General features: G+C 35.1%; 1 protein-coding gene across 1 annotated transcript in view; it reads right to left on the bottom strand.

Annotated features, from left to right (window-relative positions):
• LOC134229966 (receptor-type tyrosine-protein phosphatase alpha-like) overlaps nt 1-13,777 on the bottom strand; it is a 106,172-nt gene extending 92,395 nt beyond the window's left edge. The window contains exon 1 of the mRNA XM_062711743.1: nt 13,745-13,777. The gene's annotated coding sequence lies outside the window, so the exon portion shown is untranslated. The remainder of the gene's footprint in view (nt 1-13,744) is intronic.
• Nucleotides 13,778-18,062: the final 4,285 nt, after the last annotated feature.

Below are 18,062 nucleotides of genomic sequence, written 5' to 3'. Positions count from 1 at the left end.
TATAAGAGAGCAATAAAGTTTTTCACTATAATTGACTATTGGCCTGAGAGAAATAAATAAGAACCCGAATTATTCTATATAGAGGGTTATTTTCGCCCTTTCATGCTTTAAAACTATTTTGTTCAGTTTGAGTTTGCCGATACATATTATTGCTCAAAAATTAACTGTTATTTATGTTTTTTGGTCATATTCGCCCTTTTGCGATGACAGCAAAACATTAAACAAAAATAAAATTAAATTATCGGGAATAAGTTTTTCTTGTACATATACAAGACATATGGTATTGCAAAAAACAACTAAAGAATCTTTATTTTAGTGCTACTCATGCTGTTAAATTATTTGTTTAATAATTCCCTTTTTGATATTTTGAATGATATATGATATTAGAAAGTATTTAATGTGTTTAAACTTTAATCCAAGCCATTGAAATGATACTTGAATCATTTTTAAATTTTAAAAAGACCAAACAATTTAAAATAATTATCTTCATCCACCAGATTTGTTAAATATGGTCCATTTAAATGGATATATGTTTAAAATAACAAAGAATTTACGTTGCATTGTGAATAAAGACGTCATTTTTTTTCTATCGGAAATATTTTCTATTCACGCACTCGGGATGTTCTTTGATTCTTTGTAGAAAGGTTAGAAGGTAAGGAACTAGGCACCCAATTTTGTACAAAATTACGACTGTGTGTGGCGTTATCCTTTAACCCCCTTCCCCGCAGTCACGCATTTTAACGCATATACAATTTCCTACTTCTAACGCAAAATCACGCATATACCGTTTACCCGCAATCGTGCATTTTAATGCACTTTAAAAAGTTCATTTTATCTTCAATTAGTTGCCAAATTCCTTCTTTTTTTAAACTTGCTTAAATCTCATAAAATAAGACAAGTTATTATCTTATTTAAATATTACGTCATATATTTTTTATTTACGCTTAACTTTAGAGAAACTCGTACCACGCTGTAAGGTACTTGCGGGGAAATGGTAACATTTATGACGTTACATTAAGTGTATGTTGCAGTATAATTTAGTGAGTTGTAAAGATTTAAAATGCTTAAGGCGTCTATTTTTCTGCGCTGCAACGCCAATAAACGTTGCCTGTCTCAATTGTGTTTTCAATAACTAGGGATTACCGACCGAAATTATTGTTTAATTGCAGAAAATTAGATGCAGAACAGTAGCTCTCCGGAAAATACATTGATAGACCGGAGAGCTACAGTGCCACCCTGAAAAACTGTATATTTATTGCGCACAAAAAGTTGCGCGTGTGTATAGATTAATTCTTCTAAATTCTTACCTCAGTTGCAAAAACTTTAGATTTCAAAACATTCCGTACTCTTCCATCAAAAACTTTCGTACTTGACATCTGCACGAAGCGCGTTCGGCCGAATTATCTTACAAACCAAATAGTATAGTATAAACAGATGAAATTTTCGATGATCTCGATTTCAGGGCCAGGAGGGCTATAAACAACATCTATAAGGTATATATTGCTGTGGAAACAGTGAAAGATTATGTTCAGAATACACGGATAGTAATATTTTGAGGTTTTAGTTTTAAAAACATGGAGAAATAAGTCTATAAACAGCGCACTTTTTTGTGCGCAATAAATATACAGTTTTTTCAATGGGTGGCACTGTAGCTCTCCGGTCTGTCAAATTATTTTTTCTTAGAGCTACAGATCTGCAGCTAGCAGAAAATATAACAGTTACCTTGAAATTTTACAAATTGTAACAGAATAAATGTGTTTATAGTAAATAAAATTTTTTGTCGGATCATCATTGAATACCTATTTAAAAAAAAAATAATATTAGTAAGTCGTACGTTCTCCATTGAAACCCAAATTTTTTCGTTGGATGTTAGTCCCTTTCCTCTTCAAATTGAAGTTTTAAAAGAAAATAATTCTTGTTTATATTTGCTAGAAAATTTATAACTATAGGAGTTTTATCAACACAAATACATTCAAAAGATATTTGTCTTTATAGGCCTCCATATTCATTTTAAAAAACGGTTAAAAATGTTGCATATTTTCCATGGTTTGTTTTTTTTTATATACAAAAGGAACAAATTTTATCAAAATTACATATTATGTTCAGGATTTTTGTTAAATTTTACAATTATATGTATGTAAATTAATGATTATTGCCATGCACATGCGTACTCGAAATTCTACGGTGAATCAGGTTTATATAAAAGGTGTGTGTATAAACATTAATTTTTCATTCGGCTGTATTTTTTCTGATGTGATATGATTCTTTTTTCAAGTGATTTGTGGGAACTACTTTACAAATTTAGAAAAAAAAAGATGAAAGGTAATCAAAATAAGACTTTTGAGGTAACATGCTAATTAAGCAGCATTTCAATGATGACTCATTGCAATAAATAGAGAACACCCTCCAAAGGTACTTTAGAAAACCTTGCTTTTGCTCGTCTGTAGAAGAAATAGAAAGGTAAGTATGTTTGTATTTCTGTTTATATAATGTTGCGTCTTTCCCAGTCACAAGAGACATCAGAAAAAATGGCACTAATCTTATTAAAACAGAATTGCGTGAGTGTTAAAATGACAGTGAGTGTTGGTCCAATTATGTTTGATTCTATCTAGAGCTGGTAATTTTTTCTGCCTGAGATTTTTTTTTTTTGTGGAAGGCAATGTTTCATATAGATTAATGCTATTCATTTTATATAGATGTTCGAATATGTCATTTATCATTTTCTTACCAAATCGTATTGTGCTTTAAATTGCCGTATTGTATAATTTGCGTATGTTCTCTCTTCCAGGTTTCTTATGGTGATAGACCCTGTTTGAATTTTATCGTAGATAGCTGGCCAATATTGAGCACATTTATTCTGAAAAATAGATAAATTCAAGTATTTGGAACAAAAGGTTTGAGCAGGTTGAAATATAACATGTACACTAGACAAAATTGCTAACGCACCACTTGTTAATTTTTATTTGTGAATTGAACATTTGTCGGATCGGTTCTAGTGTATATGATATGGCTGTTTGTTAACATTGACTCTCATATCTCCTAGAAATCATCTGATACCTTAGTGTCCATACCAAATCCACGCCACTTCGGGTTGACCCAGTTTTGTGGAACAATTTTCAACTGATTTTATGCTGCTAACTTAATGCCTTGGTTATCTATAATCAACATTTTTATTAGGGATGTCAATGAGTACCCGGTTAACCGGGTACTCGATCGAACGTCCGAGTATCGAATACTTAACTGGTACTCGGTTACTCGGCTTTTTTCTTATTTCAAAGTACATATATATATATCAAAAAAACTATCAAAAATTAACTGAAATGTGCACACGATAATTAGAGTGTCATCGCCTACACCTGTAAAATGCACATTATCGCATCGCATCTGCATCGCAACAATAATATACGACAAGCGATCCCAACAACATCTGTTCCCTCTGGTTCGCTAGCGTGGTCATCACTGCAAAGATGTATAGCAGATTGATTAAACCGTCTTCGCAAACAAAAAAATGTAAATCATTTGTAATTATTGCTGTATCAAATTGATGTCTTTTGTGTGTGTGTATTTTTTAAAATAAATAAATTAGGTACAGTAAATCATTTTGGTTGCACTCGATGTGTTTTAAACATGCACTAAAAATGTAACAAAAAATAACATTAGGGTTTAACGCAGCTTAACTGAGTTTAAGAAAATTAACAGACCTGTACATGTATTTGAAATTTTACCGAGTACCCGGGTACTCGATCGGAAAAACGTCCGAGTAACTATTCTGCCATAGAAAAGGACGAGTTCTTTTTGCAGATAGCTAACCCTTTTATTTCAGATGAAATGCGGTAAAACACTACAAAAAAAAATAAACAATCATAAATTCACAATCAAAGAAATATCCAATCACAAAAACATACTATCTCAAAGAATAATGGAAATTATCCAAAATATTTAACAGATTTCATCCCACAAAGTTTATGAGAAAACATAGAGGGAACACACTCCTCCGAACTAAAGACAGTTATGACACTAACGTTAAACCATAGAATTCGTAATCAAGTAAATCTAAGACATTAATTTATATAACATTCAAGTGTAATTACTTTAGCGATAGTACAATTAATTGCCATAATGAGTTAATCAGGATCAAGTTCACACGTTGACAAGTCACATGTTGTATGCATAAATTCAGCACGACTCATCACAAAGTAAATGACATGTAAATATTTAATAATAATGGATTGAATTGAACTGCATATACAACAGTATCATATAAAACATAGTTATATAAAAAGATGTAGATACTTACACCGTGGGGAACCAAAAGAAGAGAAGGGTATAAACATACAGGTCGGTGCCAAATGAAAAGCGTGCATGAACGACAAAAGAGTTCCACAAAACCCCTTCACATTAACTCGTACCTATGATACGCGTAAAAAACAGATAAAATCAAAACAAATGACACCACACTCCCCGCCTGATATCTATAAGATATCACAACTACTGAATAATGACGTCTACAAATGGTCTACATGAATGAAAAAGTGTAACTGCCGAGAACCATACATTCAAACATAAAAAAAAATGTACATTATGTACTGTTACATACTTGAAATTAATTTCACACTGTTAATAATGGAATAACCTGACAAATTGGTCTGATAAGAATAACTGATTTGTCATCTCTAAGCAATTTGATTTGAATCTTTCTGACTAAGGAATCGTCACTCTGGAACGTTTTCTGGACAACTGCCATTGGCCAGTGATTCCCGGGACTGTCTTCTTTAAGTAGCACGATATCACCTTCCTTGATATTTGGCTCTTCGTTCTTCCACTTTCTGCGTGGTTGAAGTAGGTGAAGATAGTCTGACTTCCATCTCTTCAAGAACTGGTTCGCAAGGCCCTACACTCGTTTCCACTCAGACTTTAATATGTCCTTTATGCCGATGTCACCGAACTCCAAGGAACCAGAATCAGAAGAATGTTTCTGTGTCAACAAAATGTTTGGTGTCAAAATAAATGGAGTATTGGGGTCTGAAGACACTGGTGTCAACGGTCTGGAATTTATTATCGCTATTACTTCAGCCATCAAGGTGCACAGAATGTCATGTGTTATATTTTGGTTGCTTGGTTCCATAAGCATGGTGTTTAGAATGTTGCGCACGAGACCAATCATTCTTTCCCAAGCCCCTCCGAAGTGTGATGAGTGTGGGGGGTTGAAAATCCACTTTGTTCCTGAATCATAGAGAAACGTCTTTAGGTTATCATCTTACACATAAATGGTGTCTATTCTCAGGTCATCCATTGCTCCAATAAAATCGGTGCCCCTATCTGACCGGAATATCTTCACTTTGCCCCTAATACTGGTAAATCTACGCAAGGCATTGATGAATGCAGATGAACTTAGGGATTCTACTATGTCAATGTGAACTGCTCTTGTCACCAAGCATGCAAATAAGACTCCCCATCGCTTTGATGATGCGCTTCCTCCTCGTGTCTTTCTGGTGATGATCTGCCAACGACCAAAAATGTCAACTCCTACATTTGTAAATGGAGGTACTTGTTCCAACCTGTCAGCTGGAAGGTCGGCCATCTTTTGTATTCCATGCTTTCCTCTCAGTTTCTTGCAGCTGATGCAGTGGTGAATAACGGAAGACACAAACCTTTTTCCTCCTCTGATCCAGAGTCCGGCAGATCTGACTGCTCCCTCTGTAAGGTGACGTCCTTGGTGCTTGAGTAGTTGATGGTGATGGCGCACTAGTAACGTAGCAATGTGATGAGACCCTGGAATTATGGCTGGATTCTTTTCATAGTCATCTAACCTCAGTTTGTTGAGTCTACCTACTACACATAGGATGCCTTCTTCATCTAAAATTGGTCCTAATGCTTGAAGTGGACTGCCCGTCGGTAGGGGTTTGTTTGTTCTGATACAGTGTATCTCCTCTCCATAAACCCCATGCTGTACGAGACTGATGATGAAGTTTTCTGATTCCTTGAACGTGACCAATGAATCCTCAGTTCTCTTCATTTTCTGTTGTCGTGCTCTTGTCTTCAGCCTTCCAAATGCATGTACAAGTCTAGACCACACAGAAAATCGCTGAAATCTACATGCAATGTTTCTCGGCTCTGACTCAGAATTAAGCGCTGACGTGACATCAGACAAGTAGGCATTTACCTCAGGCTGGTAAGTATTCGGGTTAGAAGCATTATCTGGCTCAATAGACTGTCTCTTAAGGAATTCAGTAGGTCCTCGAATCCAAAGACTGCTCTGAAGCTTGTCGGCCGTTAAGCCCCGTGTTCCAATGTCAGCGGGGTTGAGTTCCGTAGGAATGTAATTCCTCGAGTAATTCCTCGAGTGTCTCAGAATTTGTTCAACTCGGTTGGAGACATAAGTAAGAAACCTTCTTGTCTGATAAGTGATATATCCTAAAACTACTCTATTATCTGATTAAAATTTCACACTCTTTAACTCAATGTTCAGGTTTTCTTTGGCTAGTTGATAGATCTCGACCGCAAGTAAGGCGGACCACAATTCTAGTCTTGGTATCGTATGTCCATGAGTAGGCGCAACTTTGGTCTTTCCTATAACGAAACCCACATAGTGTCTTTCTTCCTCACAAATCACTTGCAAATATGCAACTGCTGCAATCGCTTTCTCAGACGCGTCACAGAATATATGGAGTTCATTTCGTACATTTCCTTGCAGAGAACATGGAACATACTGACGGGGAATAGATACATCTTGAAGTCCGGACAAAGACTCCTTCCACAACTGCCATTTCTGTCCTTCCAGGTCGGCGAGTGGCACATCCCATTCAGTGCCTCCACTAGATAACTGACGTAGCAGTAGTTTCCCTTCGATTATCACAGGTGATGCAAATCCTAAGGGATCATAAATGCTATTTATGACGGAGAGTACCCCGCGTCGAGTTAAGGGTTTCTCCTCGCAAGAAATCTGGAAAGTAAACGTGTCAGAGTTCATGTTCCAGTACAGTCCTAGGCTCCTTTGTACTGGTAAGTTATCATCAGTGAGTTCCAAGCTCTTTAGTTCCTTGGAAAGGTCATCTGGACAGAATTCTCGGACAACATCTTTGCTGTTTGAGGCAATCTTATGCAAACGTAAATTACCGTGAGTAGCTAGGGAAAGCTGTGTTCGTTTCATTAAATCGACAGCCTGGTCTACAGAAGGTAGGGAGATTAATCCGTCATCTACGTAGAAGTGGTTTAGAACAAAGTCGGTGACATCTGGTCTAAATGAGTCTCTAGCATCTAAAGCTGTTCTGTGTAGACCATATATAGCTACCGAGGGTGAGGGTTTGTTTCCAAATACATGGACTCTCATTCTATACTCCTTAAGCTCTTGGTTAACGTCATTTTCATGGTGCCAGAAAAATCTAAGATAGTTCCTGTGATCTGGTCTTACATAAAAACAGTGGAACATTTGTTGGATGTCGGCTGTTATGGCTATTGGTTCCTGGCGGAATCTGATAAGCACTCCAAGCAAACTGTTGTTAAGATCTGGACCAGACATCAAGACATTGTTCAAGGAAAGTCTGTGAAATGTAGCTGAGGAGTCAAACACTCCACGGATCTGGTCGGGCTTGTGGGGATTGTATACGCCAAAAACGGGTAAATACCACACTTCTTCATTCTGTTTGACTGGTGGTGCAATCTCAACATGCTTGCTATCAAATAGTTTCTGCATAAACTCGAAAAAATGTTTCTGTTTGACGAGATCTCTTCTCAAACTAGTGTCAAATCTCCTGGCCCTCTCCAAGGCCATGACTCGATTGTTTGGTAACAATGGCCTTTGATCCTTAAATGGAAGTGGGGCTTCCCAATTCCCTTCACTATTTTTCTTGAACTCCTTTTCAATCTCCTGTAGAAAGGTCCTATCCTCCGTGGATAATCCTTGCTTATTGTCATGAGGTGTTACTGCGAAAACATTGTGACCTGAGTAGTCTAAAAATTGTCTACAGGGTATACTTGGCGTAGGCAGCTCCTTGATTTTTACCTTGTTCTCGCAAGGATGTAGAAGGGAAGGTCGTCCATTGGACAACACGTATGTTTTGTACACATTGACTGGGCCATGTTGAGATCCTAGACACACATCACCGACGATAGTCCACCCTAGTGGAGATATAAGTCCAATAGGAGAATCAGGGTGACCAGTCCTCTGGTCAAGAATGCGGTGCACATAAGGTACGTCTCTTCCAAGAAGCAACAGGATTTGACAATTATGGTCCAAACTGTCAAGGTCAATGTCACACAGGTGACGATGATACCTAGTGACTTCCCGTGACGGAATTTCGTGTCTATTGTCAGGAATGTTGTCACATTCAACGAGAGCAGGTAAGTCTATGTGCACTTGATGATCACATGATTCTAGTGCAAATCCAGATGCAGGTCTTCCAGATGTCAAAGTTCTTCCATTGCAAGAGTTCATTATGTACTCTTCCGATTGTGAATGGATTTCATACAAGTCAAAAAATGAACTCCTGGCAAGTGATCGGTTACTCTGATCATCGAGTATGGCATACATTTTAATGCGGTTTTCAGGATGTTCTCTGGGATGTACAAACACAGGTAATATTTTGGCACACGACTTTCCAAGTGTGATTTTCCCAAAGATCTCGGTGCAAGAGGACTCTACTGTCAGCGTTTCAAGTGAAGTTCTATGTGTGTTGGTGTTTGTTCCTGACCGTACTGTGCTCTCCCCGCCATGAGCCTTAGGGGGAATGTCACCATGCATAACCGTGGCGTGTTTGTCACTGACACAAATGGTGCATTTTACTTTTTCCTTGCAATGTCTGCTTTTGTGCGCAAAGTCACAACACTTAAAACATAATCCTTTTTCTTTCAGGAAGTTCTTTCTAGCCTCTAAGGATTTGTTTTGGAATGCACGGCATTCACTAAGTCGATGATTCTTTCCATGGATTTGACACGTTGTAATCTTCTCCTTCGAATCAGGTAAAATGTCAGTTTTTGTTGTTGTAACAGGAAATCGAGTCTTTAGGAGGAAGGCCGGTGGACGAGTAGGCTTTATTAATTGAGGTACATTTTCGCCGAATAAGAAACTCGGCCGTTTTTCACACGACTCATCTCCTTCACGAAACTAACGAAGAACTTGAATGGTGGAAAACACTGTCCGTTTGTTTCCTTGTACTTAGATGCTCTCGTGACCCACTTTTCCTTCATGTGGTGGGGAAGTTTCTCGATAATGGGGTTGACTCCAACAGAAGAATCGAAATAAGCCAGTAGTGGTTGATACATCGGTTGCTCCTTTAGACTCGAAATTTCTGTAAGAAGGTCAGATAGCTCGTAAAGTTTGAGGCTCTCTTTAAGGCTGATCTTCGAAAACTTGGAAAGTTTGTCTTTTAGAACACTCTCGATTCTTTCGGGGGAACCGTACCTTTCATCTAGTCTCTCCCACAGAAGGCGTAAGGCCCTCGCTGGGTTGTCAGCATTAGCGGCTCTGATGCTTAATGCATAGGAGCTTGATTCAGGTCCGAGCCACTTGACAAGAAGACCCAGGTGTTCAAAGTCTGTAACTTGTAAGTCTGCTAGAACATTCTGAAAACTCGACTTCCAGACAAAATAAGATTCTGGTTTATCACTAAACCGATAAAGTCTTGATATCAAAAGTTCTTTCCTCAACAGAAATTTAGAAATGTCAGGCACTAGTTGTGCATTCTGCACATGGTTAGGACTTTGGAATGTGTGCACAGTGCGTGGTAACCCTACATACGATGAGGCTGGTGATTCTATCCGATGGGGTAGGTTCGTATTCGGTGGTATATCTGTATCAGTGTAAGACTTGTCACCATTTGTTTGTAAGTGCCTGCACAAATTGGAAACGTATTCAGTGGTCCATGTTTGTGGATCCTCCTTTACGCTTGGAATATCATATTCACTTACGTCGGTAAGGGATGAGTCTTTCTCCAAGACTTTAGCTTCTGCGTCAAGTGCTGCTGCTGTTTTCTTGGCGGCGAGTAGGTCCATATCAGCTCGATAATCTGCTCTTCTTCTTGCCGCGGAGGCTTTTACAGTAGCCTGGTCTATTTCATCTTGTTCTTCAAGCTGGGATAACCTCTTTCGGAGGGCTGCCTCCTCTTCTGCTAACTTGAGCAGAGCCCGTGCTGCTTCAGCCTTGGCGCGTTTTGAAGTACTTGAAGACGATGATCTACTGCGATGTGAACTATGATTCGAACTGTGATGCGAACCGTGTGAACTAGGTTCCCTCTTGACCTTGACTGCTTCGTTGGATGGCTCCATTTAGGTTGTTTTACTCTTCTGCCATAGAAAAGGACGAGTTCTTTTTGCAGATAGCTAACCCTTTTATTTCAGATGAAATGCGGTAAAACACTACAAAAAATAAACAATCATAAATTCACAATCAAAGAAATATCCAAACACAAAAAAATACTATCTCAAAGAATAATAGAAACTATCCAAAATATTTAACAGATTTCATCCCACAAAGTTTATGAGAAAACATAGAGGGAACACGTTAAACCAGATTGTAGAATTCGTAATCAAGTAAATCTAAGATATTAATTTATATAACATTCAAGTGTAATTACTTCAGCGATAGTACAATTAATTGCCATAATGAGTTAATCAGGATCAAGTTCACACGTTGACAAGTCACATGTTGTATGCATAAATTCAGCACGACTCATCACAAAGTAAATGACATGTAAATATTTGGTAATAATGGATTGAATTGAACTGCATATACAACAGTATCATATAAAACATAGTTATATAAAAAGATGTAGATACTTACACCGTGGGGAACCAAAAGAAGAGAAGGTATAAACATACAGGTCGGCGCCAAACGAAAAGCGTGCATGAAAGACAAAAGAGTTCCAAAAAACCCCTTCACATTAACTCGTACCTATGATACTCGTAAAAATCAGATAAAATCAAAACAAATGACACCACAGTAACCGTTTATCAAATATTGACCGATTTGACATCCCTAATTTTTATGTTTATTAATCTATTTGGAACAATTTTTCATGAGTGGAATTCATAAGCTTTTTATTGTTTTTATTTTTTAAAGATTTTTCTAAAGGAATCCCCTGCAGACACCATCCTGTCTGCTTTTGCACGCCCTTCTAGCGTCAAACGCCGCATACGGTGTAACTTTTTTCCGAGTTTTTAATTAGTATAAATGGAAAGAACACAAACACAAAGAATTTTTTTTTTAAAAATCTTAAAAAATGCAATAGACACAATTTTTTTCTTTTTCTATGAATTGGTCACACTCTAATAAACAGTGTAGTTATTTATAAGGTTTGACATTAATATGCATTATTTTTTTCGTTAAAGTTTCATATTTATGTGATGTGGTGATTTTCACAATAGAGTTATCTCTCTTTGTTTTCATACACTGTTTGTCATTGAGGGTAATTTCCACATCTATTTCTAGTAACAGAAATTCTGTTCAGCTAAAGTATTTAAGACTTTCAATTAAAATAATTTTTGTCATTGTCATTTTTCATATAATCATGGAAAATACACATTAGTTTTTATTTAAATGTATTGTTTAATATTTTGATAATTTCAACATCACTTCCTGTGTTCACGTGACTTCATAGTTTATGATTTTGCACGAAATGTTTCGCGTTATGAAGGCTGTGTGTTGAACAGTAACATTGTTGAAGCTGAATTATTTCTAGCTAGGTGTACCAACTGTAAGTTTACATTTTTTTTAATATAGCTTTGCTCGTAATAGTAAAGTATGTTTTGGTAGGGTTATTTTTATATTTGTAAAGTCTGAAAATATTTATTTTAATAGAATAAGTTCAGCATGTTTTGTTGATAAACGTTCCATATAATTTTGGCTATTCATTTTATTTCTAGTGATGTTTAATAGGTTTTTGTTATGAAGAAGTTTAAATTTATTTTACGAGATATACTTTTACTATTGTTTACAACTACAATTAGAGGTAGTATAGGTATATTGCTTTTTTGATTAGGTTGTACAGTATCACTGTGGTCGGTGGTGACCTTGACCTTAAGCTTATGCATTGTGGCCCTAGTTGGGGTAAGATTTATATGAAAGCATATTATATATTTATTCATGAGTTAATTATGAGTGTAATATGTTATTAATCTTTATAATGAAAAGGTCAACTGTCCGTCATATTTTGTAAATTTATTTTTTTTATTTTTTAGTAATGCATCATTACATTCATGTGAATTTACATTTGTAAGTAATGTCATGTTTTTCTTATTTTTTTCATTTGTACAGCACACTGTCATTACTGCCATTATTATTACCATCATCACAATTTGAAATACCATTGATATCCATATAATAAACCTATAAAAAGAACAAATCTGGTTATCACATTTAGATATCAAATGCATCATAAACAGGTTTTTAAAAGTAAAATATTAATTCTCTTAGGTGGTGCGTTAGCAATTTTATCTAGTGTATATATGACAAAATGTTGTTTCGATTTATCTTCATATATCCGCAACATGCAATAATCATCAGTTAACGTTGCTAAAGATCGGATGTCGGATTCAATGTTCAGGGAATATTTTTTTCTTTCCACTAAAACTGAAATGTTTACTGAAAACCACTATCAACTTTCTGTTTTGTTGCGTCATCACTAATTTATCAACGTTAACACAATAGAAAATTCTTGTGAAAATGTCTGCCACAATCCCATACCATCTACACTTACTCGTCCCCAAACTTTTCCCCTCATTAAACAGAATTTGTCAGTTTGAGTAATATTTATTTTTTTTAGGATGTCAATCGATGATTTTGTTTTTATAAAGATTATGCTTCCGTCAATGTTATGCGACATAAAAATTACATTTTTATGTTCTTCGTAAGAGCCAATGCTAGGAAATCTAGATAAATGTCATTGAAACAGAGCTTTATGTCGTTTATTGTAGAAAATTAGTAAAAATTTATGATTTTTTTTTTAATATTTTGACTATGATATATATATATAATATCAATGCGCTTCGTTTATCTTTCAAAAACTGAGTTAAATAGCTCATTAATTAAAACCTTTCCCCCTTCTTTAAGGTTCGTCAAACAGACAATGACAGACACGTCCTCCTGCCACACCATCTTCCAGAAGTCACCTATTGTCTTTGGTTTCGGACCTATAGTTTTATAATATTAAATATTCAAACAGATTTTATAGAAATAAACAATTAAAGCTGAACACGACTCTTAAATAGGCATACGCCATTTTCGATAGCATTATCAACGATACATCAATACTAGGGTATACTCGTCGCTTTCGTTACACCTGACTGCTTTATTGTAAAGAATATCGGCGTGGAATGGCGACCCGTGTTCGTGCTGGTTATCTTGCATTACCTTTGTTTACATTTTATTGCAGTTACGTTTATCTGTGTTGTTGTATACTGCACTGACTTATACGACTATAATTGTAAATTTATTTGGTATATTACTTTCCTGCATTAGACGAAGTATTACGCTATTATTTTTGCTACCGAGTCCTGTATGGCATACGTCCGTCCACACCGATGTTGACTGATTACACTGAACAGTGACCAACTTTTGCCCTATTTATAGGGGTCTGTAGAGTAGCGAGACTCGGGAACTAAAATGGCGGACACATTCTGTTTACGAATCATGTTCAGCTTTAAACACATGTACAATTATAAAACATTAAAACTTACTTGATAGTATAGAAACGAAACAAATAGAATAGATTGTAATATTTAAAAAAAAATTACAGCTTTTCTGACATACCTTGAGTTGCAATGTAGGATCGTTGACCAACAGCATTCTATTTTCAAAAAATGATCAATTTATATGAATTACAAATAACATGTGTATCATATTTACATGTTGAAATACAGCTTCTGGGTTGATGCAATATACAGAATATTAAAAATTGTAATAATAGCAGGTTATGATGTATAGTAAAATTTGCTTTTAACTGATTGTATTGAGTTTGACGTCCCAATAAAAAATATATTGTTCACATAGGGATGTCAACATAATCGATAAATAACTTACTGAAAAACACATGTTAATTGTGCAACTATGAATAAATATACAAATACAAATAGCATTAATTATTTAGCAAAATGTTTGATGAATTTAGGAAGAATAATAAAAAGATGAGAGCAATATAAAACAGTGCAGAACAAAAAATTGAATTATTTCCACAACATATACTGTGAAAAAGCCCCCCCCCCCCTTTCCAAACACATAAGACCTAAATAGATATTTGCTGATAGAATATGAAAAAAAATATTAGTTATAATAAGAGGTTTTGAGTATTTAACCCTACTTTGATAAAATATTGTTTTTCAAGAGGTAAATATACACATGCAGTGTTCATTAAAGTTCGACAGAGGAAATTTTGTAGGTCACATATGACAAAAACTATGTTTTGACTCGCAGTGCAAGCGTAATGTTAGAGACATGGATAACTGTAGAACTGTTTTTGCATATGAACTAATTAATGTTTAAAATTTCCTTTGTATTTATCGTGAGGTGTGAAAAAAAACGGCTTTATGTGTCCATAGGTCTAGAAGAAAATTGATAGTGCAAGCCAAACAATGGGCTTTAATTAGAGTAAATTAATAGTTTAGCATTAGAAACTGAAAACGGTACATAATTTTGAGGTTAAGAAGTTTATTTGACTTAAAAAAAATATAATTCATCGTGCTGTCAAACGATGATCGTACTGTGGCGCTAATATTTTAACTGTGGCGGAACTATGGGTGCTGATTTTTTCACTGTGGTGCTAAAGAATAATTATTTAATTGTCGCGGGGCCGCCACGTTAAACGGTCCATGGAGAACCTTGCTTTAAATGCGCATAATAGGTATAAGGAAATTTGTCATTAAAGAGAAATATTTATTACAAGGAAGTAACATGTATATTATGGTCTTCTCCAAAGTAATATCTTAGTATTTGTAAATAGATTTAAGGAAGTAAACTTGAAATCCTTAATGGATTTACAATCAATAAATGTATTAGAAAAGGAAAAAAAGAGACAGAGAAGGGACACATTTACAATACGTTTTGCGTAAACGTCAAATGGTTATTAGAACATTTCACGATAACTGCAGCACTGCTCTTTTGCATGGAAAAATTATATACTTTGGTAAAATATGACGTAAAAGCAACTGAGTAAAAATGTCATTTAATTATCTGGCAACAAAATATTCGCCAAACGTTATTCATTTGCCCTGGAGAAGAGCAGTACCGCAGTTACCTTGAAGGGGCTGATTGCTGATACATTTTTGCTCAATATTTCATGCTTTTTGAACTTTTTTGTGGAAAAAAAAAACATGAAAGAATCTGTAATTCTACCATAATTAAAATCACTGATGTAATTTAACATGCATTTTTCTAATTTTAATGTACGGGTATAGTTCCTCTTGCTTATGAGTTACTTGCGTTACAAAAAAACAGATTTCTTATGAGATATAAATTAATATTGTGCGTGCAGTATAAAATATCTTTGCGGATGAAATTATTTATACGTTCTCTTACCTCGATATAATTTGCATTGATGTAGTCTCCGGTGTCAGTTCTTAAAGCAACACGGGAATGGTCGTCTGTTTTTAATGAATATATTTAAACTTCTTAAGATGGCAGATTTCAGTTTAAAAAAAACTAATTCAGAGAATCTGTGTCAACTTGCATAAGGAAAAGAAGAGAATGCACAGATCTGGACTGGGAGCTCGAGGCGATAAAAGAGGGATGGATATGGCAAGAGGGAGGTATGGTATATTTCATTGCGAAGCTCAATACCTTCTTGGCATATTTTAATACGCATACAAAGTTGAATTTACTTCCTTGATTTTTTTTTAGGTCATAGGAATTGCATGTATATAGGTATCAAACACGAAAACTCCTAAAGGATTCTCAAGATATCGCGTGGATACAAGTTTTAAAACAGACAGGACTTATGAATTTATTGCTTAATGTTTTTGCCTCAATAACATTAGAAATTTTAAGGCTATAGGGTGTTTTTAATGTAAAACTTATTAGCGAAATCCAATACACTTTTTGAGATTTCGCCTGGAAAGGAAAACGTTATAGTCAACCCGAAATATAGCTAGACAGACAGATGGGTAGACGGACAGACAAATAGTCTGCAATAATATCCTATACATCTATTGAAATTAGGGTGACATTAAATGGATTACTCACATGGAAAAGTAGTTGTGTATCTATTTTTGGGTTTGTTTTCTGGTTTCTTTGCTTCCTCGCATGGAAAAAGTTCGCCTCTTGGAATTTCCTGTCGATTTAGTAAAAAAAAAAAATCGCGAAAATTACGCACAAATATTTATTTTTAAAAATCCATGAAGCAGTGAAAAAAAACTTTATTTGTTTATCTTGTTATATAAACGTCATTCCCTGATATTTGACGAGCCATAGAAATCGACTTATAATCAAAATTTGTATACATCTATAGATATTATTATCATAAATTCTAATTGCCTCAGTATATATATTTTTATGACAGCACTTATGCAATACGTGTATATCCTATATTAAGTACACCTATGTTGTCGTACATGATACTCATGCTTAAATCCAGCATTCTCAGCAGCAGACATTTTGGCTATAACTGTATTTAAATTCCTCACAGATATGATTTTGTTTGTTGGACGGCCCTTTTTAGCTGTGTCATGCACATCATCCACTCGGTTCTGATTATTTGTTGATTGTATGTTGCTTTTTCCTTAAAAATAAATATATTTGCATTACAAATATCAGATTCTCGGATATTTCAAATGAATTTTGAACATGTTGAACAATTTATTTTCTCAGCGACAATTTCATAAAAAAAAATGAACACTCATAAATTAAAACCGTAACGGGGAAAAATCGGAAAACAGTGGAAACAATAAATGATTTGAATTAAGATATTCATTTAATCAATGGGTTACTCGGTATAAGTTCCATCGTAGAGCTTGTTTCTTTTAATGTTACTTCCATTTTTTTCAGGAGTTTTATCCCTGCTTTTCTCTTTAACCTTCAAGAAGAGAACATTTAAGATACATCTAATAATTTTTTTGAAAAAATCAAAACACATTTTTTTTAAAAAAAGAAAGAAATACGTACCAGAAGTCTCTGTCGAGACTGTAGCTCTACTGTATTATATTTAAAACAAAGGAAGAGAAAAGTAGAAGTTGGGACTTGGGACTTTAAATCAGCAATAAATAGAAAAATGATCCTTGCCACTCATCAAAATCAAAACCGATGCAAAGAAATATGTATCTTAGTATAGTCTACTTGTGAGCCATGTTATATTGAAATCGGACCAAAACTGTAGGAGGAGTAGCATTTTGAAAGAATTTCACAGAAATTTTTATTTTTAGTAAACACGGCAACACCTTTCATCGAAATCAAAAACCGATGCACAGAATTATGTATCTTGATGTAGTCTACTTGTGTGCCAAATTATGTTGAAATCAGACAAAAACTGTAGGAGGAGTAGCATTTTGAAAGAATTTCACAGGAATTTCTATTTTTAGTAACCACGGTAACACCGTTCATCGAAATCAAAAACCGATGCACAGAATTATGTATCTTGGTGTAGTCTACTTGTGAACCAAGTTATATTGAAATCGGACCAAAACTGTAGGAGCGGTAGCATTTTGAAAAAAAATTTACAGACAGACAGACAGACAGACGGACGGACGACGGACGCATTACTATCGCATAAGCTCTTCTGGTCTCTGACCAGTAGAGCTAATAAAAACACGATTACACTCAATTTTTTCTAAATACTTAGGAAAACTAGATAGAATACAGATTCGGAAGAATTGAGATTGAGTAATTTTTGAATTCATATGTAATACTTTCTGTACCTTATGAAAATGACAGCCAATGCAAAAATGATGATAGCAGCAGCACATGCACCAAAGACGGCAACCAGAGTTATTGCATTCAAAGACGAAACATTTAAAACTTGAAGACCCGATTCCTCTCCTTGAAACAGAATATATTATAAAAAAAAAAGATTAGCGCAGTGTCTTACAAATGTAATCAGCTGAAAAAATATGTAACTGTAAGTAAAATATAATTGTGTATATCC

Source organism: Saccostrea cucullata, unplaced genomic scaffold (assembly GCF_032062105.1).
Source record: "Saccostrea cucullata isolate Sc308-1 unplaced genomic scaffold, CSIRO_AGI_Scuc_v1 ctg683, whole genome shotgun sequence".
In the NCBI taxonomy this organism is placed as follows: domain Eukaryota; kingdom Metazoa; phylum Mollusca; class Bivalvia; order Ostreida; family Ostreidae; genus Saccostrea; species Saccostrea cuccullata.
The sequence above is the reverse complement of the archived record's forward strand: the minus strand, read 5'-3'. Positions and strand labels throughout refer to the sequence as shown.